This window comes from Rousettus aegyptiacus, unplaced genomic scaffold (genome assembly GCF_014176215.1).
Source record: "Rousettus aegyptiacus isolate mRouAeg1 unplaced genomic scaffold, mRouAeg1.p scaffold_m13_p_8, whole genome shotgun sequence".
Taxonomy (NCBI): domain Eukaryota; kingdom Metazoa; phylum Chordata; class Mammalia; order Chiroptera; family Pteropodidae; genus Rousettus; species Rousettus aegyptiacus.
Window position 1 is genome coordinate 70,111,475 of NW_023416311.1, and position 24,933 is coordinate 70,136,407.

At 40.1% G+C, this 24,933-nt stretch overlaps 1 long non-coding RNA gene across 5 annotated transcripts in view; it reads left to right on the forward strand.

Annotated features, from left to right (window-relative positions):
* The window catches only part of LOC107498718, a 378,194-nt gene that overhangs the window by 282,744 nt on the left and 70,517 nt on the right, over positions 1 to 24,933 (forward strand). For 2 of the 5 annotated variants that reach the window (XR_004952474.1, XR_004952475.1), the window contains 2 exons: positions 16,457 to 16,601; positions 19,639 to 19,772. This is a non-coding gene — a long non-coding RNA (uncharacterized LOC107498718). Of the gene's footprint in view, positions 1 to 1,227; positions 16,602 to 19,638; positions 19,773 to 24,933 lie in introns of those variants that run through there. The other 3 variants (XR_004952472.1, XR_004952473.1, XR_004952471.1) reach the window with 3 other exon arrangements.

The window sequence follows — 24,933 nt, forward strand, 5'->3', positions numbered from 1 at the left end:
TGAAGGGCATTGAACAGCCCCACTATCTCCTTTAAGGCCCCAAATATTGTGGGAGAAGAGCCAAATATTTCCAAGAACAGGAAATGGCTAAGAAATAAACTGTTTGGATGGATGTCAGATGTTCGGATGGAACAGCACACATCTCAGAGAATGTCAGCCTGGAAAGATGACTCAGACTCACTTTACCCCACCCTCAGTGCCTTGGAACTCTAGTCACCTGGGACTTGGACACAGTCCTGGAAACGATATTGTAAAACCTGAATCGTTTGAGATTTGGGTTTTGCCACTCACTGGAATGGGGATCAAAATGGAAATGAAGCTCAGATAGGTTCAAAAAGTTTGAAGAAACTCACCTTTTTTGCATGTCTACATTTCCAATATGTTATTATTATCTTTAGAAAGTTTCTAAATGGCACATAATTCATGCTAAAAAGTATTTAGGACCAAAGTGCTGAGGCTGGAAAACTCTTCCATCCAAGGTCCCTTAGGGTTCTTTCAGCTCAGAGCCCTAATCTGCCTGCCCATTTGGTTCTTAGAGGAGTGTGGAGATAGAGCCCACGCAGTCCCTTGCAGATTCCTAACAATGTGACATGTAGTGTGTCATGGCTGATTTGCCGAAGAACTTTGGATGAGTTGAATAACTGTCTTATCCCTTCTTCCCATCAGAAAGAGACTCGGAACTTTGCTAATGTGAATATAGCATGGCCTCGTCCTACACAAAGGGTATTCTGATCATTGCCTGAAAAGGTGGCCTACGAGGCCTTTAAAAATAGAAAAGATTATAAATATACTGTTGATTGATTTACTGGAGCTGGAAGTGGTAATCTCAGAATTCCAAAATTATTCACCAATCAAAGCCTAGGATTTCCTATTGAAATTCAAGGTTTTGATAGCGATATTCACATCGACTCAAAGATATAAATATATACATTATCTAACCACATTATGACCAGACACAAATGCTCTATGACTCATTATCTATTTATCAAAAATATGGTTGGGTTATAGCTTGAGGAGATAATTTTAGTTGTGTATTATAATTGTGTTTTCCTTATTATCCTCTTCTATTTTCTTATTTATGTTTCTCATTTTCACCGCCTACGTAATTCTTTTTCTCTCCTCATTTAATTGTTATTCCCTCTTTCTCATTTTCTCTTCTCTTTCTGTGCTTTTTCTCTTCCCACTAATTCTTTTCTTCTCAGTCTCTTTTTCCTCCCTTAACTTCCACCTATATTTTTGATATTTAAAAATATCTTCTCCTTCCTTTCCCTTTTTGTCCCTCCTTAATCTTATTATTCCATAATAATAGTAGTTAGCACCTGAGTACTCAATATATGCCATACTCTTTGTAAAACACTTGTATTATGACACATGGTATATATTATAGAGGAGGAAACTGAGACTTGGAGAAATTGAGTAACTTGCCTAAAATCGCACAGCTACAAATGGTGAAGCTGGGGCTCAGATGGAAGCATCTGCTTCCAGAGCCCAGGCTCCCACTCTGCATCTCCTCCAATCACATCCCATTCCTGTGCTCCACCTTCTACTTCCTGACCTCCTTACCTGGGTTACCCCGCTCTGTTCTCATCTATCCTTATGCCTCACAATACACATGCTTAGGCCTCTCTTCTGCCTCAGGCTATTGTATCCCACCCCTGTAGGGTGTGGCTGACAGGGATACACATACCCCAATTTTCTCATTCTCCTAGCTCATGTCTATCTAGGGAACATGTTCCAATGCCTCCTTTCAGGTCATTTTTTGGGCCAGTGATCTTCCTTTCTTCCCATTCTGTGCAATTCAGAGCTTACTTTTTCTTCCAATGGTCAAAATTTTTCCACAGTGGCATTCTGATGTTTCTCTTCTCTTCCGTGTACGTGCGTGTGTGTGTGTGTGTTGGAGTGAACCAGTTTCATTTTCTCAGAAAGCCTTCTTTGAAAAACAAATTCACTTTGTTCCTGGCCCTCTGTGGGCCCCTGGCAGTTGTATTCTTTTCCCCCTGTCCTTTCATTCTCCCACTCTCCAAGACGAGTCTACCCTTTCGCCATCCTCGCCCTCAGCTGATGAACCTACTTCTTAAATGACTGAGCAAAGGAAAACAAGCAGAACAGAACTTCCAGTTCCCTCACTGCTGTGTCTACCCACCCACCTATGTCTGGCTCATGGAAGCCTCCTTCCTGCTCTGGCTGAGCAGATGCCTCCATTCTACCTTCCGCACCTACTTGGAGACATTGCTCCTCCAAACTCCCTTTCTCTCCTGAATTCTCACTTTCCACCTCTGTATTGGATCAGTTCCAACATCATAAAAATATGCTATTAGAGCTCCCTTCTTTAAAAAAATAACAACAACAGCACTCTTGAAACTCTATGTCCCCTCTCCATATACTGCCTATTTTTTTTTCTTATCTTTGAGGCAGAACTTCTCCCTTCACCTCTAACAGTTCATTTCATTATGTCTGCCTGATTTCTGGATGTGGAAGACCATCTTCCGTCTGAGTAATAGCAGTCACTTTATATCCTGGGCCTAACATTCAAAAAGCTTGTTCCAACATACTCTGCACAGTCATGACAGCGTATGTATCCATGTGCACAAAAAGAAGGGATCAAGCTTTCAAAATGAGCACTACTGCTTAGATGACCCATATCTCAGATGTGCTTAGAAAGTGTGTGAAATCACTTTCATGGGCTTATAGAAAGCCTGACTCCTTCAAAGCAAGCCCTCAGAGTTTGGGAGCTTTGATGGTGTGTGGCTGGCATCTCACCTGGGCTCACTTTGCTTTCAGCAAAAGTTTGATTGACATTTATTGCCAAGATGGTTCTCACCCAGGCATATGTTTGTTTTATAGATTAGCTATTCAAAGTCACTTTACCCAGCAATGTTGAATGAAGCTGCAAATCTGAACAAGAGAACACAGAAAAGGCTTTACTCAATCCCATGATGACTAGACCGTCATCCTATCACTGATTTTTAAGAGTGAGCTGAAGTTGAACTGAATTTAGCAGCTGACTTTGGAAAACTCATTTTTCCCCACCTAAAATCTATGCAGCTTCTTTGGCATTTCCAAATCCTATTGAAACAGTTACAAGTACGTCAGTGACTGCTTGTTGGGTCAGTCTGAGGTCTTAGGCCCAGGGCTGGGACTGGTCAACAGCTCTCTAGAAAGAGAAGTCATACCCTCCTTAGGATTGACCATTCTTTTTATCATTGCTTTCCTAATATATCCACATCCATAAACATGCCTGAAATAACATGTAATATGTATTCTATTCCATACAGACCATCTAGTTAATAATAATAATAATAATAATAATAATAATAATACTTATTGGCTTCTGTCTGCCTCAGGCATTGTATCAAGGCCGGGCTTCATGAGTGTACTGCCAGAATAGTTATACAAGGTTCAATGCTCAGAAGAGTCCTATACTTAGGGTTTACTAATCTGCATTTATTTGAAATTCTTAATAATTTATCTTTGACTTTGAGTTTTATGAAGTCCAATGAGACAAAGGAGCATGTGCCAGGGTCTTAGAGACTCAGCTGAAATGTTTTTCTGCTTCACACTGTCTCCCTACCTCTCCATCAGCCACACTTTCTCCTGCCCCCTGGTGCCCAGGACACTGCTCAGCCTCTCTGCCCCTACATGGTAACCACAGAGGCTCCCCATCGGGCACAAAGAGGAGAGAGGTCAAGTGCATATGCCCCATGGAGTCTTGGAGTAGGGCGTGGCAGCAATTGTCCCCACCCTGGGCAGGCAGCCCTGTGAGCATTTACCAGCTGGGGAGAGGTTCTTATCCACTCCTGATGCAGGTACTAAGAGAATCCTTCTGAAGAGGTGTAATCTATCTGCCATAGGTTGGACAGCAGGCCCATTGAGGAAATAACTAGTTTAATTTCACTGCCTCAAGCTGACAGCTGGCAGGAAGGGCAAGCCGACAGTCAATGAATAGGTCATGTACAGGTGCCAAGTCACAGGGAGGGGCCCTCAGGCATCTGTGGGAGTGTATAGTCACCCAGCAAGTATTCTGAGCTCAGAAACACAGAAAAAAGGAAAAATGTTTATATTTTAGTAACTTTAGTGGCATTTTTTCCTGTTTTTTGAACAAGGGGTCCTGCATTTTCATTTTGCATTGAGCTCTGAAAATTGCATAGCCAGCCCTGTTCCTTTTCATTTAATGTGACTTGTGGCCTCAAAGTCACCAGTGATAGAGGTGGTATTCAAACCCCCACAGACCCACTATGAACCTGATATTAACAACTCTCATTCAAGTCATGGCCCATTGGGTTGTACAATAGTCCCCTCAGTTGTCTTAACCTTGACTTTGCACAGCTTGAAATGTCTTCTAATTTGTACACAACATAAAATCTTGTATCACTTGTAAATGGAGATTGACCAAAGTGAGCATCTGGCAAGGTGGGAAAAGAAATAAGACTGCATTTAAGCCATAGGAATAGGTGGGAGAATAATCGAAAAGGCACCAGGATGCACAGAAAGTAAGAGAGAAAGCTGCTTGGAAATTGTGGGTCTTTCAAATTGCCCCCAAGTGCATTGCCAACTGTCAGCAGCACTGCCTGAGCAGATGGGCAGGTGCAAAATCGTGATGGTGAAGGGCATAATGACAGTACTGTGCCAGCCATATTTTTCTCACAAAGTGTCCTATTCGTCTATTAAGTAGCTAAGGACTTTTATTAAGCATTTTAGAGATTTTCTAACCTATTTAACACATTTAGATTTTATATTTCTGAACAGATGGCAGAAATGGAGTGAATGTGTATGTTGTGAGGAAGCTGGGTGCGGTGAGGGAGCAAAAGAGACTTTTTGATTTAAGCACAAGAATGAGAAGGTGCGGCAATGAATGACCAGCTTTACTTATTCCATTCTTGCTTCATTTATTCTTTATCTGTTTCTTTTTTCAACTTAATGAAATACATATGCCACATATAAAAAATCTGAGCTCTAAATGTGAATTCATAAACTTCACTCCAGAGAAGAACTGCCGATGGAGGTGGGAAAACTTTTACTCCGGGTGCGTGTTTTTTTGCATCTTTCACTGCAAAAGTGTGGGGTATACGGAAGAATATAAGGGAGGAAGGACTTGCTCTCTGTGCTGTTTCATAGCAAGAAGGTGAGGTTGCTTTTAGGGAGATTTTGTGAGTCTGGACTAAACTATGTTACACTGGGTTCTCTCATAAATGATAAATTTGACATGCTTTGTTGCATACGCTTTTTTATATTTATAAACATACAAACATTTTAACATGTTTATGTTTATATAGGCTTCTGTTTAATAAGCATTTCACAAAATTCAACATCTATTTATAACCAGACCTCTTGGCAAACTAAGAACAGAAGGAAACGTCTTCATCTGATAAAGGGATCTACAACACAATCTAGAATTAACATCATACTTAAGAATGACATATATTGAATGCTTCCTTCTAAGATCAAAACCAAGGTAGGTATGCTCATCCTCATGACTTCTATTCAAATTTGTACTAGATATCCTAGCCAGTGCATGAGAAATAAAAGGCACATAGATCAGAGAGGGAGAAGTAGAGCTTCCTTTTTTTGCAGATGACATCATGTACATAGAAAAGCCTACAGTGCCTACGGAACACTGACTAAAACTAATAATGAGTGAATTTAGCCGATTGCAGGGTATAAGAAATGCAAAGGTCAATCGTATTTTTATGTAATAATAACAAACAGATGGAAAATGAAATCTAAATAAATTCCATTCATGATAGCATCAAAAAGTTAAATACCAGTAAAAATTTAACAAAAGACATATACCTTTATATCGAAAACTGAAAAACGTTGCTAAAGAAAATTTGAAAAAGACCTAAATAAATGGGGAAACAAAGTTTTCATGAAATTGAGGACTCCATAATTTAAGATAATTTTTTCTCATATTATTCTATAGATTCAATGCAAGTCAAATTAAAGTAGCACAATGCTTTTTTGTAAAAATGGAAACATGCTTTCTAAAATATATATGAAAGAGCAAAAGACCTAGAATAGCCTCCCCAAAAAAGCTCAAAGAAGAAAAACAAAATCGAAGAACTCACACTGCCTGATTTCCAGACTTACTATAAAGTTACAATAGTCAAGATATTCTAGTACTGAAATAAGGACAGTCCGATAGATTAATAGAACAGAATAAAGAATTTAGAATTAGGCCCTGATGTGTATAGTCAATTGATGTTAACAAAGTTGCCAAAGCAAGTCTATGAGGAAAGTTAAGTTTTTCAACAAATAGTGCTGAGAAAATTGGATAAATACATGGAAAAGAATAAACACTTACCCTTACCTCATACTATCCCCCAAATTAATTCAAGCTGATTCACAGACTAAACTATAAAGTTGAAACTGTAAAACTTCTATAAGATAATATTGGAGAGTATCTTCATGACATTAGGGGGTGATAAAAGATTTATGACAGGACTGAAAAAGTACTAAGTATTAAAGGAAAAATTGATGAATTAGACTTCATCGCAAGTAACACTCCTGTTCATCGAACACACAGCATTTATAAAATGAAAAGACAAGCCATAGCCTGGGAATAGATATTTGCAATACATACATTTGTACCCAGAATGTATAAAAAACTACAAATCAATAACAAAAAGACAATGCAATATAAAATGGGCAAATGACGTCAATAGACACGTCACTAAAGAAATATTAAGATAAGTAATAGGCACATGGAAAGTTGTCAATATCATTAATCAGAGAAATACAAATTAAAACCACAGTGTGACAGCACTATATATTCACAAGAGCGACTGACATTAAAAAGATTAACACCAAATGTTAGCTAGGATTTGGAATAATCAGGACTCGGCTACATTGCCAGTGGAGGTGTAAAATGGTGCAACTACTTTGAAAAACTATGACCTGGCAAGTCTATTTATAAGTATTTACCCAAGAGAAATGAAAATATGTACGCATAAACATTCATGAGATCCCAAACTGAAAATAAACCAAAGCGTTTATCTGCAGAGGAGTAAATAAACTATGTATATTTATATAATGGAATACTACTCAACAATGAAAAAGGAACACACTACTGATCCATACAATAATACAGATAACTTTTGAAGACATTCTGCTGAGAGAAGCCAGGTGCGAAAGAGTAAATGCTGTATTATCTCATGTATATGAAGTTCTATAACAAGTAAAATTAGCATATGTGACCGAAGTCAGAACAGTGGTGGCCTCTGGGGGTGGGAAGGAGGGATTGACTGAGAAAAGGAATGAGGGTACTTTTTTTTAACTCTCTTTTTTATTGTAGTAAAAGATGTATGAGACTTATCATTTGACCATGTTTAAGTATACAATTGTTTGGCCTTAAGTACCTTCAAATTGTTCTGCAACCATCACCACTATCCATCTCCAGAAATTTTACTTCTTCTCAAACTGAAACTCTGTACCACTAAACACTAAGTCTCCATTTCCTTCTTCCCTCAGCCCCTGGCAGCCACCCTTCTACTTTTTGTCTGTGAATTTGACTACTCTAGGTATGAGGAAACTTTCTAAAGTAATGAAATATTCTACATTTTGGCAAGAGCGTGTGTGTTACATGGAAGTATATAATTGTCAAAACAGATCACATTGTACATGTAAGATCTACACATTTTACTGTATGCAATTTATAAGTCATAAAAGGCCCACAGTAAGTCAAATGGCTTGTTTTCAAGTTCCTCACAGCCTGGTAAACAGAGGACAAGATGAACCACTCTGTTGACAAGGTCTCTTCAGGAGAGTTGCCCTTCCTGCACCCCTTAATGAGGGCACAGCACCCAATTGGTGGAATGTGACTTGCCTCTCCCTGACTGGCCACAGGGAGCCACCCTCCTTTTGCTTTACCCTCCAACTGAATTGAGGATACATTAAAAGTGAGTAGGGATAGTTAAGTTTGGTGTGTCCAGCTAAGTCAGATCATGGAGAGATTTGTATGTTGTGTTTAAATATGAGTATTTTGTCTTATACATGGTGATTGGAGGAAGCCCCCAGGAGATATTTTAACTTCACAAGTTTTCAGATAATCAGGGCAAGTTCTATTTTGATTACTTTGATCTGCTCTTGGTCTGCAATACTCCCTTCTCAACAAAATTGCATCCACCACAATGCACTGGGCCACTGGACTAATTACAGGTTTTCCTTAAACATGGAGGCCCCTTACTCTATGTCTTAGTGTGGGCTGCTATAACAAAGTACCGTAGACTGGGTGGCTTATAAATAAAAGAAATTTATTTCTCACAGTTCTGGAGGCTGGAAGTCCAAATTCAGGTTGCCAGTATAGTCAGGTTCTGGTGAGAACCCTCTTTGAGTTGCTGTCTACTATTCTCATAGTATCCTCAGGTAGTGAAAAGAAGATGAGAAAGGTCTCTGAGGTCTCTTCTTCTAAGAACACTAATCCCATTTAGGAGGGCTCTACCCTCATGATCTAATTACGTTTCAAAGTCCCCACCTCTGAATATCATCACATTGTGGGTAAGATTTCAACATATAAATTTTTGGGGACACAAACCTTCAATCCATTGCGCCCTGCAAGCACAGCCAGAAACTGAGGTATGCCTTAGTTACTCTTCAGAACGATAAATAGAGCACCTAGGCCTCTATGCCAACCTAGGATCTATTTCCTAAGCTTGCTTTTTCACAGTGCTACGAAGAGGTCGAGGCTTTGAAATTCTCTGTTCTAGCACTGAAAGGACAAATGGCTTTGACATTTTGGTTAGTAAAACTTTGTTTACACTATCCTAATAATTAACTAATTTATTTGTCCTGTTTCAAACAAGAAATTCATTCTAAGTCTTCTACAAGGCTCTGACTGGGAATCAGGGTTGACTTCAATCAGGGCTTAAGTTAAATGGAAGATTCTCCAGTAAATATTCTCTTCACCTGGCTCTCGGTAGAAACAGAGTTTCCAAATTAGTGACAAACTATTTGATTTCAGAAACATCAGTCAGGCTACCCCATGAAAATCATGAAATGGTCAGGCTACCCCGTGAAATGAAGATCATGTTACAGATTCCATTTATTGAGTTAGACATGTACCTATGAGATACAATAATATCTAAAAGAAGGTTTTAGCATCCACCTTGTGCTAAGAAGCAAAATATCGTACTCCAAAGTGGGAGGAAAATTATTTAAAATCCATTCATTTATATTCGGCCTGCACTGTCATTATGAACATTTTGTTAGCTTAACGGGGCATTGTATCTTCCTGAAATTATGTTTTATTTGAAATCATAGAGAAGACTCTAACCTCTGCTAGGAAATATGAGATATACAATTAACACATAAATGTGAAAGCCGAAGACATTCAAAGGCAACGTCAACTGTAAAACTGAGAGTTTACCAATCTTAATCGATTATGTAAATAAAAACACAATTAACTTACTTCTTTCCTGATAATAGAAATTAGCTCTTTTCTTCTGGATCACATAAGAATTTTTTTAAATATGTAAGTTTTAGTGTTCGCTGTAATTATAATATGACTTAGCAGAACTATTTTTTAACCTGTATCAGGAAAATTGTGTTTATTTGTACAGACAAAATAACAATATGCTTTGAGTTTCTTTAAAAGGGAACTTTGTACAGAATTTCAGAAGATGATAATACCACTGATATGAAAAGCAGCACAAGCTTCTTAACAAGTGCTGATATGAAAAAAAAAAAAAAAAACTGTCCCAAAGGCTGGAATGATTCAGTCATTTGTAGAAAGACTAAACTTCATTTTAAAAGCATTATTTGTTTAGTACAATGAATAATTTGTAGATGTGTTTTTGTTATGCTCACAATAAATCTAGATAACCTGAAGATTTGGTTAGACTAGCCAGAAGCTCTAACTAATCCCAGGTGTTTCTCTCTATGGAGACGCCCAGGGAAATAATGAGATAGCAAATAGATGTCCACAGAGAAATGGAAAGCAGTGAATGAAGCACTAGCGTTGGTTGAGTTCCATGCAAGGTGGGTACGATACTTAATGCTCCACAGGCATTATTTCATTTAGTTCTCACAGAAAGCATTAGCACTAGGCATCACTATTCTTATTTTTAGATGAGATTTGGAGACATTGAGACTTGCAGACTCATAAAACAAGTAGTTCCACAGGATTTGAACCCAGGTCTCTCAGACTCCAAAGTCCATGTTCTTTCTCTGCTGTTTCCATGCCACCTTCACGTGTGTTCCTTCACTCCAGGTGTATTTGTTGGATACGAGAAGCACAGTCTCATTCCCCACAGAGTCTTTGCAGGACTGGAGGCCGAGTTTGCAGTGAGGGAAAGTCCTCAGCACACATGCTGGGAATGTGGAATTCGGCCTTGTTGTTCCACTAAGTGGAATGTATGAAATCACGACCTTCACCCACAGCTTTTCTCCCATTGCCTCTTTGCTGATTATTTTTTGGGGCCCTGGAGCTTCATGTCAAATGCTCACCAGATCCCCACAAAAGCTGCGTCCTCATGTCCCTGTTTCTGTGGCTGCTCTCTTCACCCTCTCAAACAACCAGTCAGGTTTGGTTCCTCCTTTTTTTAGCCCCAGGCAGTTAGTCACCTAGGTGCTTCCATTCTCCTTCATAAATGCCTCTCCCATCAGTCTAGGTAGACAAATGCAAAAAAATTCTGAGAGCTAAGCTGTCTTTTCATTCAAGTGTTATTCCTCCTTTGCAGCATTTCCTTCCTTAAGTGAAAACCATCACCCCTCAGCAATATTTCCCTCTTACCTGTATCCAAAGGCCACAAAAGCGAGAGCTAGCGGGTGGAGAATGGGAAAATGCTCAAATTGAAACTTTCAATTTAAGCCTTTAAATTTACTGATGATTCTAGGGTTCGAAAATGAGAGCAAACCTTTTCCCATCTCACCCTGATTGCTGTGCTGCTGTAAGTTGGGTGGGGCTCCCATTCACCTTGCTGACCAAATTTGGTCTGAGAAGAGCTTCAGGTGAGCTCGCATCAGCCTCCTCATGCTCTAAGGCTACTGGACCTAACTCAAATTCAGTGGGGCTGGATGCCCCTTTCCTGCTGCTACTCGATGGAGGGGTAGGTCCAGATGAAAGATTTATTGCCCTAATTTAGAACTGGTATTTAATATCTTTGACTCCTTAATTTGTATTTGCTGAGAATTTACGAACTCTTTCTTTTCCTATGCCCTCTAAAAAAAAAAAAAAAAAGTCTCATATCTTGTAGTGCCAAGTCTTATGGATTCAAAAATTAGCTGAGGTGTTTTTTGTATCCCTCCTGACTGAAGCACTGAGTACCTTTCAGTGACTTAGGTGCCGAGGAAAGAAAATAGGATCCATGATCCCCTCCCCCTTCCTTTGCCTTTCCATAATTAAAACCTCACATTCTCAGATTGTAGGATTACACTACATACTTTCTGGGGTTAGGGGACTGATCATTTTAATTACTTACAGGTAAAGAGGATTTAGAGAAATAGAATGTCATGTCTGGTTTCAAAAGTATTTTTAGAGGCTTTTTTCTTTTTTTTTTTTTTTACCTCTGTAACTAAGACTGTGTGAGCTCCTTTACTTCTGACTCACTTTTTAGAAGCTCTGTTCCTCTGAATTCTTAGATTGCGTTTTAGCTTTTGTCTGAAGTCAACAATATCTCTTGAAAAACAAGTCTAGTTTCTTTCACGGGTGTGGAGTTGGCAAGAGGGCCTGAAAACCAGAGAGCAGTTCCCTAAAAAATGAGGCACCTCCAGAGTTTCCTGGTTGGAGTCCTTCTACAGAAATTCTGGCTCCTCTCTCTCTACACGTGTTGGAGGACAATTTATGGCAATCAGTAAGCAGCCAGGGAAAGATTCAGGTTTTCTCTCTCCCATGCATGATCACTTGGATTAACTGAAGAACATTTTTTCCCCTTTGGCCAAACTTGAGCACATGAAAAAACCAAACAAGTGGGGGAAAAAATCAGCGATCAAGTCAGCAAAGAAAAACAGCCGTCAGGTGGCAGGTTGGCAGGCTGCCCTGTTCCAGGCTTCAATTCTGGAGGGATTGACTAGGTGGCAGCTGTCAGGCTGCTCCCCAACATGGGGCAATCTAAAGAGTAAGGGTCAGCCCCTTTTCTAAGCAGGCATAGTTGGGGTGGGACGGGAAGGTACCTTTAGTTTTTTAATGTGTGTACATTATGATTTCACTTTGGAATTAATGCTTAATCCCAAACCAACTCAGAATGCACCACAAGAGCCAGCCCCAAGATGCACCTCTTTTATCATACATCTCACAAGTTCCTTTGAATATTCAGCAAAAGTGTATAAGATTCATTATGTAATGTATCACCATCCTTTTCCATTGGGCAAGAGAGGGGAAACAGTTTTCTCTGAAAGTATATTCATCTAAGTCAAATACAATGGCATTTATCCAGAGGCAATTGTTTCATAGTTGAGCCATTTTGCATGATGCTTAGAAACCAGAAAAAAGAATGTTCAGTATCTAAGAATTTATATTACACAGTACGTGCATTGAACATCATGAAACAAGTCATGGATGAGACCACTGCACCTTTATTCTGAGCTTATTTACTCAAATAAATGAAATTTTATTTAGTTTTAAGTTTCATTGTTTTGGAAGACGAGAAGAGGACAAGAAAAAGAGAGAAGACAGAAGAAGACAGGTAGGCATTATCTGTCAGAAAATATGCTCCATGCGAGCAAAGCCTTGATATGACACTCTGTTTTGTTCACTGCCAAAGCTTCAGTTCCTAAAATAGTTCTGGCCTTAGAGGAGGTGCTAAGTAAATATTTGCTGAATTAATTAATGACAACAATGGAAATCACTGCCTTTTAGGGACAGTCTGCTAGGGAAAAGCAGGAAGAAGGAGAAGAAGGAGGAAGAAAGGAGAGGGAGGGAGTGGAAGGAGGGGACCTCACAAAGCACACTCGCTGGTCTAAGAACAGTTGAAGGTAGCATCAAACAATACTTTGAAAGTTCTTGAGAACATCATTGTCTTATAGTTTTCACGATGATAATGATATGATGGCCGCTTATCATGATAGCCCTAAATCGTTAAGACATCAAAGTAAGTAGAAATTAAAATCCACAGGGGAAAAAAAAAAAAGGCAAAACATCTGAAAAATATTTTCCAAAAATATGATTGTAATTATTTTTAATTTTCAAAAACATTTTTTAAATTTTCAAATTCTACATTCATCCCAAAGACAGCAGGTTAATAAAGTTAATAGAAAAGTTATTATCTTACCAAAGGCACACAAAATATCTGTTACTCAACTATCATCTACTTGAACATACTTAAAAAAGATCACATCCTCTGACATCTACACTCCCTGGTATTTTATGATGCATATTTATAATATGTTGACACAGCTCAACATAATATGACTGACCTCTAAGAGAGGTGAATAGCACTGTGCCCCACAGGGGACCGAAGATTTCTCTGAACTTTGCATGTATAAAGAAACTTCTTGAATTTTTTTTTAACCAACGAGAAAATCATGTGGTTTCAAAAGCCAGAGCCCTAGAAATGGGGGAGTTTACCCAAAACTAAGCCACAGGTTTGGCTGGTTTTTATGATTGCTTTGGGCTTTGCTTGCTCTGAGAAATGCTGAGGTATTTGCTTGCTTTGAGAAATACTGATATATTTAAAGGAATTTTAAAAGAAAAATTTTAATGTACACCCCCAAAAATCTATGAATGATTCTGAACCTCTGTAAAAAGTAAGTAGAAATCAGAAACTAAGAAAAAGCAGGATCCTTCATAGAGCACAGAAGGGCAAATATCATGTGTGTGGATTACTAACGAGTCTCTCTGTTGACACCCTCTCTGTTCTGACTCTCTTACAGTCAACTAACAGTTTGGTGTCTCATAGAGAGAATCTTAGAGCAAAATAAGGGAAAAATGATATTAAAAAATAAATTTTCTAAATAGCTCATCTCTTCTCAACTCTGTGTTTAGTGGCATCATGTTGGTAGCTTCAGATCTGCCAGGATAAGAGTAGAAATTGCAAATGCTACAAATCAGAATTTAACTTATTGTTTTGTCCATTTATTTAGATTTAAGAAAGTGATCAAAATGTTAATAATGCAAATTAAACTTAGAAGTGTGCGTGTTCATAGCCATTACATTGCGAATAGCTCAAAACAAAATATTGAAATGCCACGACATGATTCAGCTAAAAGGTCACTCATATCATGAACTAGAGTGAAGCTGCAAAATGTCTTTCTTGACTTACTTTCATGGTACTCAACATAAACAGATCAGTCAACATTCATGTAGGACCTATTTTTATGTGTTAATTGCAAGCAACTGATATATTAGTAATGACTGTAGGTTGACAGCAGCTTTAATAAAAGTTCAGCAAAACCAGTTCAGCATTCTGTGAGAAGAAATTGGCTGTATGAAATTTTTTTAAAAAGATTGTATATTTTATTCTTCTTCTTAAATTGTGTTACATATCTCTCACATGAGTAAAATTTAGAATAAACTTTCATGTATACACACACACATGCGTATTTTCCGAAGGTCTGGTTGTTAACCACTGACCAGCACTCTGCTGGGGTTAAAACACCATACCCTTCTTTAGCTGTTCCTCCCAGAAAGCAAAAGGCGAAGAGGCTGCTGGCACAGGGAGCTTCATTTCTGTGCACATGCAGTGAGTGTCTTTGAAGAATAAGAACATTTAGAATGTTTACAGTGCGAAAATAAAGACCAGGATAGGTAAGAGACCTCAGCAAATGCTGGCCTAACTGCAATAAAGGTTCGCTCCTCACCCCACACCTTACGTTTGCACATTCTCCATCTTCTAGATTTTTGCTTTGTGCTTTTAATTCAAGTCACATGTGTAACTTGAGAACCTATAAATTACAAAAACTCTTTCGAATAATGTTAGCATGTAAATATAAAATATAACACTAAATTCCCATCATTAATATTGAAGAGTAAGTCAATATTTGATAAAAAAAAAAAATTGCCTCAGGGGAATGCACCTTTCTGCTTAGTTTTATGCATTGCAGACTTATTCAATTATTATTTAATTACCTGGTTAAATGTCATGGCTTACAAAGCAGGGATTATATTAATAATAACATGAGGTTTGTTTTAAACCAGCCCATACATTAGATAGAGCTGATTTTCTTTTACCGTCTCACAGGGCACAGAATTGACATTATTCTTCTGCACCTGGTTTTGAATGAATTGATTCTATTTAAGCTTCTCCTCACCGCCCCTTCCTTTTAAAAAAATCATCCCCCTATATTTGTTATATTTTTCCAGTCTTTTAGCTGTTCTCTACCCCACCTCTCCTCCCTCTCTCTGGGAGTCTTAATTCCGTAGTAAATCAAATACCTCAACAAAAGATTGTGCCTGAAACACAGTAACAGAAAATAGATGCTGGGTCACAGAGAACAATCTAGTTTCAAAAGAAGGTGGTGCACCACGCAGAGCAGTTTCTGAGCCAACGCCTTCTGACTAGTTTGCTGTTCAAGTCATCTCTATAAAGTTGCTATAGTAACCATTCTATTGGAAGGATTTGTTGGCACCTAGATGGACTTCATTTCCCTGACATTCGAGGAGGAGGGTGAAGACAAAGTCTAATGAGAGGACTGAATGACACTGAATGGCTCCCCTTTCAGTGTTGCCATATTGATCCAACATTTGGGGTATTTTGAGCATGGCCTTTTGTCAATCTGAGAGTGGTAGAGGCACTCTCTGGAGAGGAGTAGAGCAGGCGGGAGAAGGAGCAGACCCGGGAGGGTTGGGGAGAAGGCTGAAGGAACAGCTGAAATGTGGTGGGCCATGCAGGCCTTTTGTTCTCCACCATCTGCTGGCTGTGGTTTCGGGAGTGGAGCCAAAGGAACGTTACCTGTATTGTGCCTCCCAGAGCTGGGGTGCGGCCACCAGTCCTGCCTCAGACACAAGGGCCTCGCACACAATGACAGGGCCATAATAGCCTGGCAAATAAACTATTTGAACATTTGGCTTTATGAATATTGAGCAATATCCTTCAAATAAATTATGAAAATGACTAAGTGAACAGACATCTGAATCCCATTGCAAGTCTAGGGCCACCGATTTGTAATGCTAAGTATGATAATAGTTGTATAAATGAGGAATACTTTTCAAAATAACTAGTGAGCTTCAAAAACAGGGACACTAAAAAAAGTACTAATTTCAATTGCTCTAAAGAGCACCAGTGCCTAGGACAAGCAGCTCTGTAAGCATACTTGATAAAATGGAAGCAATATTAATAATATACTACTGAAGGTGCATATATGACTGGTTTCATTTTTAAGAGCATATATACATTTAAAAATGTTGAGCTTTAATGGCTGTTATCTCCATGCAGTAGAATTATAGATAATTTTACTATCTTTATTATGCTTGTTTATATTTTATGGCTTTTCAACAATGAATATGCTTTCCTGAAGTACTAAAACAAAGAAAATGTACTCTTTTTACATTTCTGTTCATTAATCACTTATGTAATTCTGATTCAAGTTATTTTAGAAGGAGAAGGAACATTCTGGCCAAACGCTCCAGCCTCACCATCCCGATAAGCTCACATCTACTCTGGAAACGAATGGAACACAGATGTCCAGGTGCTTCTGAATGCAGGAGGATGTGGTAGCAGGCCTCTACACTGGTAAGTCTTGGTTCCGAGATCTGTAGTTCAAGGCCTCCCCTGTTTTCTGAGAGAATCAAGTTGCTAGAAACAGTGACCCAGGAAGGCGGGGGCAGAGAGAAATGGAGGTGTTTCTACAAACAGGGCAGATGCTGTTATAAATGTAGCGTGGTTATAAAATAAGAAGATTGGTTTTGTAGCCAGCTTGTAGAAAAAGGGCCTCTCCATTTCACAGTCATACCTAATACAGTATGAAAAGAGCTCACTGAAACCCTGCGGGACTTCACCCTGGGTCGCGAAGACTGCCTGAGGACTGTCTCCTGTCCCCTCTTTCTGGGCATCCCCTGGAGTCAAGACTATTAAAAAGGCTTCCTCCATAGGCAGTCATTGGCAGTCAATCAATCAATCAATCAATCAGTTTTCTGGACGTTTTGTCCTTCCTCACCACACCGAATCTTCCTGAGTATCATTACAAAGGTCTATACTTTTAACTTACCAGGCTTACTTTCTCGTGTGACAAATACATAATATCTGTAACAACTTTACAAGTCAGATATTTTCTCACACACACACACACACACACACACACACACACACACACAGCAGTTCATTCCTTGTATTTATTGTCCTCAGAATTCAAAGTCATATAATAGATTTATCCTAACTTCCAGTTACAACCCCTGAATAAGAAATATAATATGTATCAAGTATTTTTAATGATTGCTATTGTTTATCACATGGGCTTATATATTACCTTGGCAGCACTTACATAAACTTATTACATTAATAGAGTTATGTGAATTTGATTTTAGAAAAAATAATCTATCCTTGGAAGGAGTGTCATCACCTCCACGTACACAATGTTCCCCTGCAAACAATGCCCCCCATTTTGGCAATGTGTCTTTCCTGCCATCTGCCTCGCAAAGCGCTTGCCAGAGTTGCAATAATAATTGAGTTACAGAGGGAATTAAGTGTAATGGAGGGGAAGGAAATTGATTGCTTAATTTTTATTAACAGAAAGGAAGAGAATCGTAGTGCCCTGCTGGGATCCAAAATGAACCAAAAAGGAAAGATACAGAGAGGTGACTCCAGGTGGCAGGAATGTTCCTGCGCAGACATTAGCAATCCTATGGGGAGCCTGAGAAGAGGCCAACAATGCTGGTTCAGCAGTGAAACTGGAAGGGAAGCAAAAGAACACCAGTAGCCCGGAGCTGTAGTGACAGGGCTCTATACACCAGGAAAAGGACATGGGCATCTGGGAGACCACACATGTCTGCTGGAAGGAGTAGTTTAACCCTTACTGCATTCTGTCTGTGTGCACATCAAGGATAGACATCTTGGCCATCTTGAAGTTAGAGCTGGGGTGTGTGTAGGCATGTATACAGAATGAGCGACTTCTGAGTCTTGCCTCCCAAGAGGCAACGGTGCATTGGCAGAATCTGAAACCTATAGAACACTGGACGAAATCATAAGGGTCATTCAGACCTCGCCAGGACTAGCCTGTATCCTATGAGCAATTGTGTTGCTCAGACTGACTGAGCTGTGTCCCTTTCTCATTCTAGAGGGAGACCCACCCCACCTTTCTGAGGAGTCAGTTTCCTTCCTCTCTCAGGGGCAAGTACTGGGCTGCTAACCTGCCTATGACTCCCTGGAACTAACTCCAACCTGGGTATCAGTTTCACATATTTGGTTTGTGGGCTGTGGGAAGGAAGTAGACCTCCTGGATGTCAGGTGAGAAGAGCAATCGGCTTGGGGAAAGAAGCTCAGATGATAATCTCATAGTATCATTGTGGGTAATGCATTAGTCCACTTCATGCCATTTCACGCTGTCGGTTACACACAGGATGTGGCGGTGTTCAGTTTCTCCTGTGAGAGATGCTCAGGCTTGAGAGTGGTGAGGACAACCAAGGCATTGCATCTGCCCCTCAGGATACCAGCCCCCTGAACCCCCTCCTGGCTGACTTTTTGATTCTGGGTAGCAAGTTCATGGGCTTTTTAATGAGAATTCCAGTAAATGGATTCTCACCACAATTGTGAGCAGACATGTTTGCTAAAGGAAAAGCCACAAATGGCAATTTTGCCTCCCTCAGAGAAAACAGAAAAGAAAGCATATAGCCACATTCTATACTAATGTGAGTAATTTTCATATGTTTAAATTATATTCTGGGGAGACTCTAACTGATAAAATGGAACCCATAATCCAGCAAAGTAGGTAATATTACCACCAATATTATGGAGTGGGAAGAAGTTAAATAAATTTGACACATCCAAATGATAAACAAAAATGCTGCTTTTCAAGTCTATTTAAATGATATGTGAAGAAATTCACAATCTAAAAGTAAGTTATAAAGAGGATTTTAACTGCTTTTATACAGTATGAACCCAATTACAGATGCTCATCGACTTACAACAGGGTTATGACCCAATAAGTCCAGTATAAATTGAAAATATCGTAAGTTGAAAATGCATCTAGTACCTAATCACAGAACATCATAGCTTAGCCCAGCCTACCTCAAACATGCTCAGAACACTGGCATCAGCCTACGACTGGGCAAAATCATCTCACTGCCATTGCCCAGCATCACGAGAGAGCATCATACCATGTATCACTCACCTGGGAGAAGATCAAAATTCAAAATTCGAACTATGGTTTCCACAGAATGGGTATCACTTTCACACCACTATAAAGTTGAAAAATTCTAAGTCAAACCATTATTAAGTTGGGGATCACATATATGAACTATGTGAGAGAGGGAGAGATGAAAATCAAAACAACTGTGAGAACGTTACCAAAATGTTGGCAGAGGCTGACCTTGGATGATGGGCTTATGGTGTTTTTTATTTTCCTCTTTATATATGTCTCATGACCTGATCTTGCTTCAACGACCATGTGTTACTTAAGAGTCAGAAAACAAATTTTTTAATACCATTAGGTCAGAAAATTTTTATATCGATTACCACCATTGTAAGAAAAAAAAAAAAAAGGTATGAGAACCAGGGAAGAAAGCAAAAATCATTTTATGCAATTGCAATAACTTAAAATGTCCTTCTGTTTCAGATGGCTGTGTGCGTGGTGCAGTGTTATCAGGCGTCCCGGAGCCTCCATTTATGGTGTTCTTCCCCATACTCTGTTTGCGGTTATCAGATTCTCTGGCTCCATTGGTTTCATTCTGCTTTTCTAAACACAGTTGGGTATGTAACTGGATATTTTCCAAAGACTAATGACCTTTAGAACTCTTTTGTTTATGCGGTTCTTTTTTGCAAGCTATGCCATAACCGAAAATATGTAGTTTAAAACACTAGCCGTTCAAGGTTGCCTACAGCCCAGCCTTCCCTGAAATGTTTGCTACAGAAAACAACATTGAACTTGTGGTCACAGAGTTTTACCTCAGAATGTAATCTACAGACACCAAGATCTCCATCTTCCAACTGTATCATGAAATTTGAGTGATCTGAGCCATTAATTATAATGTTCCTAATTGCCTCAAAGACTTTTGGTTGTAACACAGTCTTCCCTGGGGGACAGAAACAGGCAGGATTCTTGGCCATGAGAAGACATTGGGCTCCCACGATATTTTCGGTAGCATCTCAGGACATGAGCTGAAACAAACTTAGCACTGTGCACTTCCCAGTACTTCTAACTTCACCTGCTAACCCCAAGTATCCAAGGAACTGAACTGAGGAATCCTAATTACTCAGCACCCAGGGGGAGACTTTATCAAATACTTTTTAAAAAATAAGGCATATTACTACTCACAACAGGCCCCAAATGGAAACCCCAATGTGTATCAACTAAAGAATGGATAAATAAATTGCTATATCCACACAATGGAATGCTTGGTAGCAATGAGAACGAATGACCCACAATTTCATAAAGTACTATGAGTAAATCTCACAAACGTGAAGCTGAGCAGGAGATACTAGACATGAAGGAGCATATATATATTGGTGTACTTATATATATACTTATAGTGTACTTACAAAGTGCAAGAACAACCAAAGTTGATCTATGATGACAGAAGTTAGACTATAGGTCACCTTTGTGAATGGGGAGCAAATACGGGTTTTTGGGTTATTACTAATGTTCTGTTTCTCAGGCTGGGTGCTGATTGGGACAAGAGTGTTCAGTTTGTTAACAACAACAACAAAAAAGTCATCAAGCCATATACTTAGAATATGTGCACTTTTGCATATATACTTTCATTTAAAATTACTTGAAAGAAATATGGAGATCTATAGAAAAATTTAGGATTGAGAACACAGAGGCTAGACCAGAGCACGTACAACAAATGCTGGTTAATTCTTCCATAGAGCATCAGGTCCCAACTCCATAGGGTTTTTCTGTAGCTTATTTTAGAGGGCATTTTGGGTAATCAGGGAGCCTTTTCTACAGAAGAACAGCAGTTTCATTCGAAGGCCCCTTTTCTTCTCCAGAACTGAGCAGGGTTTAGCACCATTCCAGTTACCTCAAGTAGGAGCTGATGAGTATGCAGAGGGGAGTGCCCAAGTGAGCGAACAAATAGCACAGGGCGCACCCACATGCCCTTCATAAGGACAGCAACGGTCCATAAAACACGACTCTGCATGGTCCCTCCAGGGCTGCCGGGCTCGTCTGCCGGGTAAGCATCAGCCCCTGCCAGCAGTACCTTCCCTCCTGGCTTTTGAGCTAGACTCAGCCTGATATAAATTCCAGTTTTGCCACTTATGAGCTTTGTGGTGTTGAGAAGGGCATTCCTCTAGGTCTCTAGTTTTCTAGTCTCCAAGATTGTAATAATAATCAGTATGTTCAACACTTAAGGTGCTCAATCCACAAGATGCTGAAGCAATAGTATTCTTACTATTATTACTGTCCCTAATCCCTTTTCCCATCAGAAACCAATATTCCCAATCTAAGTATACAAGTATTTGCCCTTGCAGGAGAGCTGGCCGTTGGGAGGCTGGGGAAATTGGAGTCTACTCTCCTTTGCAGGGGTCCATGAGGTATATAGACCCAGCCTCTAAAAATCTCTGCAGAACTACCCAGGGACTCTTCCCTCAGAAACTCGAGCACAGGGAAAGCAAACTTTGGAATAATGGACCCAGACTTGCCAATCCCCTCCTGGAGCATCATCCTTAGGGATGTATTTATGAAGAAGAGTGGCATGTTACCACAAGTGGCTCTGAGAGACAACAACAGGCATTGTCGGGGTGCTGAAGAGGGTAGAAATGAGCCCCCAACATTTTCAGAGAACAGTTGAGTGATTATACTACAGTTAGATGCTACCTAAGCCAGCTGCACATTTGCCTCAGAGGAGAATGGAGACAAGCCTTTGCTGAAAAGAGCCCTTGGAGCCGAATGCTGGCCCAGGCAGCCATGCCATGAGCTCACTGTCTTTGGCAACCCGCAGACACAGGTCTCCCAGGGCAGCAGCTGCCAGGAAGCTCTGCAGGAAGCAGCACCACCCACAGTAACTGGACAAAGCCAAAAGGGTCAGGGTGGGTCCTGGATAGGATGCTCAGCCTTGATGCAGCTGAGATCCCCTCTGATTGTTTGCCTTGAGCTTCCTTTGGGTCTAAAGATGCCCAGAGCAGTGCTCTACAGTCACTGGCTGTTGGGTCGAAACTTGCATTATTTAATTATAATGAAGAAAATTCTAAAATTAAAATCTCTTCAAATTTAATAAGATTTTAAGGTCATTAGAAGGGAGACCATCTCCTCTCTCCAAAAGCTTGAACCATACATGGACTGTTTGCGTGGAAGGGAACTTTGAGATCGTTTCAGCCTTGTCCTGCATTGTATAGACATGGAAATGAGGGCTGGAAAGTTATATAATTCTTTATACCCAGTGACAGTGAGGGCATGAAAGTGACTGGTCCTATTTATACTCGTATCCCCACTGCTTCTTTCTCAATTAGCAAATAAAAACCTTACAATTAAGACATCGATTTTAGAGAACAAAAGTCTTCATTGCAAATGAAACCTCCAACTGTGGTGGGGCCATAGGAGAAACAGAGCTGACTCAGCCACTCCCTCTCAGTCTCTGTTGGGGCACGTTATTTCACCTCTTGGTGCCTGCACTGGAAAGCAAATATGCCCTTGAACCATGGAGGAATAACTGGAGGATTAATAAGCTAATGTGGAGGACGATGAACGCTGCTGCGTGGTGTGTGGCTTTGTAAGTGAGCTAAATCAACATCAGCAGGCACTGCAACCGCAGAACATGAACCCTGATGAGATAATTTCCTTCTTCATGGAGAAGGCCCTCCAACCTAATGAAAAGCTATATATCCCTTTTGGAGACAATGCAGTCCACAAAAATGCTACAGCACTTATAAAATTTGTAGTGACTCTGTATACGTTTACTAAGAGCATTCCTTCTTCACCGCCCCCACACCCCTCTATTCAGGATAGCATGTCATATTTTTAAGCACTATTATGTCTCAGGCACTGCCCTCGGGGATTTACATGCATTATCTCATCTAATCCTCCCAACGGTCCTGTTAGGGAGGTAGTATTTTTACAGCCATTGTACAAATAATGTAATGGAGGGTCAGAAAGCATAAGCAGCTTCCCAAGGCCACTGAGCTGCTGCTAAGTGGTGGCATTTGAATGTGAACCCAGGTTAAGCCTGAGCTCCCAACCATGACACTGTGCTGCCTGCTGTTCTACTCCCTTCCGGGACCCACAGCGTGAACAGAAGCCCTCTTTAGGGTGATGACCACAGGCAGAAAGGCTGATCCCAAATCCCATGGTAGGGGTTTGCAAATGGCCTTTGACCTTCTATGTTTTTTAAAAGCTGAATGGTAGGTCAAGGAAGATCAACTACATAATGACAGAACACGAGAACATGGGAGGTTAGTGCAAAGGGATCGCTCAGGAGTTTTGAAATCCATATCCTGTTTAAAGTCAACGTATTTCAAGCATATTTCATGGTATTAAAGTTATGGGACATAAAATTCAATCACTCTTGTGGACAGATGGGTGAAATGAATACAAACACAGCACATTCCCTGAATAAACATTCCCCACATGAGGTGGTTCCTGTGGAAACAATAAAAATAATCCAATTTAGTTATGTAGGGTTCACCTTCCCTTGCCTGTAATTAGTCCTACAACAGGGGAAATGGTGGGGGAGGGGGGTCGCGGGGAGAACTGGATAAACTGCCAGTGTAAAATTACATCTAGTCCCCAATGAGGACCAATTCTCTCATCTTCAACTTCCAAATCCTATCTCTTATTATTGATATTTATCCTCCCTACCAAGGTCCCTCACATTCAATCCTGTGATTCTTTTTCCACTTTTATTCCATAGTCTAATGCATGAAATAGGTGCTCAAAATATATTGTTGATTGATCTGACTTTTGTTTGTTTGCTTTTTTGTTAATTCATAAAAGAACTTGTTTGTTCAGGAATAATGGCTGAAGCTTAAAGCTGAAAACAAGAGTTTCTACATCCCTGTATATTCTAGTGAGAGATTCTCATACAGGTAGGCATCTCTCTGCTGGTTTTACTAATAGCTGACAGAGCAAGCCCTACTGTCACCAGTCAAGCATCTCTCCACAGCCCATATAAAGAGACTGAGAAGAGAGTTGCTAGAAACTTTAATTTGGTGGGAGTAGGGGAGAGCATAGGTATATGACAGGGGCATTATTTCTCTTTCTAAATCCAAGTGGGGAGTGGGGAAGCCCCAAGAACATTATTTGTAAAGACTTCAGAGCACCTTCAAGAAGGGGTGACTGGCATTTCATGTCCCAGATTGGACATTGGCTTAGCCAATAGGCTGGATACACTGCCCCTGTGCCGTAATGAGAGGGATGGCAAAGTGGGAGAATGAGGCATTGCTGGAGTTCTCTGCACTGCCTCATGTTAAGTTCCTGGGTTGGGAGGTCTCATGGATAAAGAGAAAGGGACCTGGACTTGAACTGCATTGTCAATTTCTCACCTAAGAGGACTGTTTGCTATCCAGGGTATTCTAGCAGCAAAAGACTGACAGCAGACTGCTGGTGTTGAGAGCTGAAGGAGTTGGAAGTGGTCCTGCTAGAGCTAGATTTTTCATTTTCAAGAAATGTCTCACAGGCCTCTGTGGAACTCAATATCAAGTCATGACGGAGCCAGCCTCTGGACACTGACCATAGAGATATTGGTGACAAAGCAGTTGTACTGTTTGCAGTCCATTTCTGATGCTAATCACCCTAGGTTAGCATCTGACTCCACAGGTTCAAGGGCACAGTCCCCAACAAGATCGCTCTTACTTCAGATACCAGCTGTATGTGAGGTCCCCAAGCCACCTACAATTTTGATTAATTAGCTGCTAATTTGGTGGTTCCAACGACCCATTCAGGTTCAATGATTCACTAGAATAACTCTCAGAA